Here is a 1,844-nt window from a genome sequence, read left to right on the forward strand (position 1 = left end):
TTCAGCAGCTCCAGGTGGGAGATGAGGATTGGAGCTCCCCTGTTTCCAAACCTGTGGAGCAGCACTGCAGGAAAGGATTCCGAGTAAATAAAAGAGGAATTGCTGGAATTGTGTTTCCGGTGTTCCCAGGGCCAACATAAACCTGGAGTAGCCAGTGAGTAGTGCCCTGGGTGCTACTCTGAGCTGTTGTATCTTGAAAATCCAAAGCCAAAACCTGAGTGCTCGGAGGCCCTGCCAGGGATAACGACCACGCCAGAGCTTGCTCTGATAAAAGCTTCCCATTTCCATCCAGATATCATCAATTTATTCCAAGAAAAAGCAAGGAAAAGGCCTGGATTGATATTGGATTTCTCTGGCAACGCTTCTGACACTCCAGAATGTCTCTGGTCTAGGTGAGAGAGGCCAGCTCAGAGATTTAGGAGTTACAAATGTATAGATTTATCAGTCTGGGAGGGAGTTCAGTGATTATCCGCCCTGACCTTATCCATGGTGCAGAAATCCAAGCGAATTCCATCCCTGTCCTTCTTGCAAGGAGCATTTTAGCTCGTGGGAATGAATTACAGAGGGAAGAAGTGTTTCAGTGGTGGCTGAATAAATCCATACCCCAGGAAGAAGGGATCAGGAACAGTGGGATAAAAGTCTGGTACTTCCACGAGAAACGGAATTTTTTGTTGCCAGAGGTAGTGTGGAAGTCTTTGAGAATTTTGTCACTGGGAGAGGAATATTTTATCAAGGGAAAGGAATATTTCATCCCACAGGACTTCATGGTGTCAAAATCCAGCATCCAGCAGTGTTCAGCCCAAGTATTCCCTGCCCTTCTCCTGGGCTGTCCCTTCTCTGAGGGCAGAAGGTCAGGAAAACTGTGGGAGATCATTTCCAGAGGGAAGGTTTTCCTGGTCCGAGTGGCACCAGAAATGTGCAATTTAATGAAGGTTTCTTGTCAAACTACTCCATGACTTGTAAAAGTCGTAAAAACCTTCTAGAATTACTCCAGAATGTCAAAAACATGGGGGAAAACTGGAGCTTAGGGGGTCTGTGCCATGGGGGTGTCCAAGGTGTTTAGAAAGGAATGAGAGGCTCCCTCTCCTTCCTGCTTTTTTCCCTGGAAATGAGTTTGGATAATGTGTGTTCAGTCCTGCCCTGAAAATCTCAGCACAGAGAATTATTAGAGGTGAAGCAGCCAAAATTTGAAGTTTTCCCTTTAGTAAAATTTCCCCATCAGAAACGTGGGAAAGAAATGAAAAATGGGAAGAAGAAAAGAAAAAAGAAAAAAAAAGGAAAGGAAAAGGGAAGGGGAAAAGGAAAAAGATAAGAAAGAGAAAAGAAAGAGAAAAGAAAGAGAAAAGAAAGGAAAGGAAGAGAAAGGAAGAGAAAGGAAGAGAAAGGAAGAGAAAGGAAGAGAAAGGAAGAGAAAGGAAGGGAAGGGAAAAATAAAAAGAAAAAACATAAATGAAATAAAAAGAAATAAAAAAAAGAAAAAGGGAAAAGAAGAGAGAAAAGAAGAGAGAAAAGAAGAGAGAAAGGAAGAGAGAAAGGAAAGGAAAAGGAGTAATAAAAAACCCCTTTACAGACAAAAGTGAGCAGTGCAATAGAGCAGACAGGGCCCTAAAGAATTTATCACTTACTTTGAAGGACAGTTGTAGGATATTTTGCCCTGCAGGGATAAATTGGTTAAACCTGGGAGTGAAAACGAATGGAAGCTCAGGCCAAAAAAATCCACATTTCCATCTGTGGGAGAGCTCAAAAATCTCTGGAAACTGGTGTGGAATCAGGAAAAAACAGATTACCATGGGTTACTTCCAAGGAGAAGACCAGAGCTGTGGTCTTAGAAGTGAAATTAGAAA

General features: G+C 42.6%; 1 protein-coding gene across 1 annotated transcript in view; it reads right to left on the bottom strand.

The window, feature by feature from the left end:
* Window positions 1–1,844, bottom strand: part of LRGUK (leucine rich repeats and guanylate kinase domain containing) — a gene marked incomplete at its 5' end in the record, with an annotated part of 41,138 nt that overhangs the window by 1,552 nt on the left and 37,742 nt on the right.

Source organism: Corvus brachyrhynchos, unplaced genomic scaffold (genome assembly GCF_000691975.1).
Source record: "Corvus brachyrhynchos isolate BGI_N302 unplaced genomic scaffold, ASM69197v1 scaffold182, whole genome shotgun sequence".
Lineage (NCBI taxonomy): Eukaryota > Metazoa > Chordata > Aves > Passeriformes > Corvidae > Corvus > Corvus brachyrhynchos.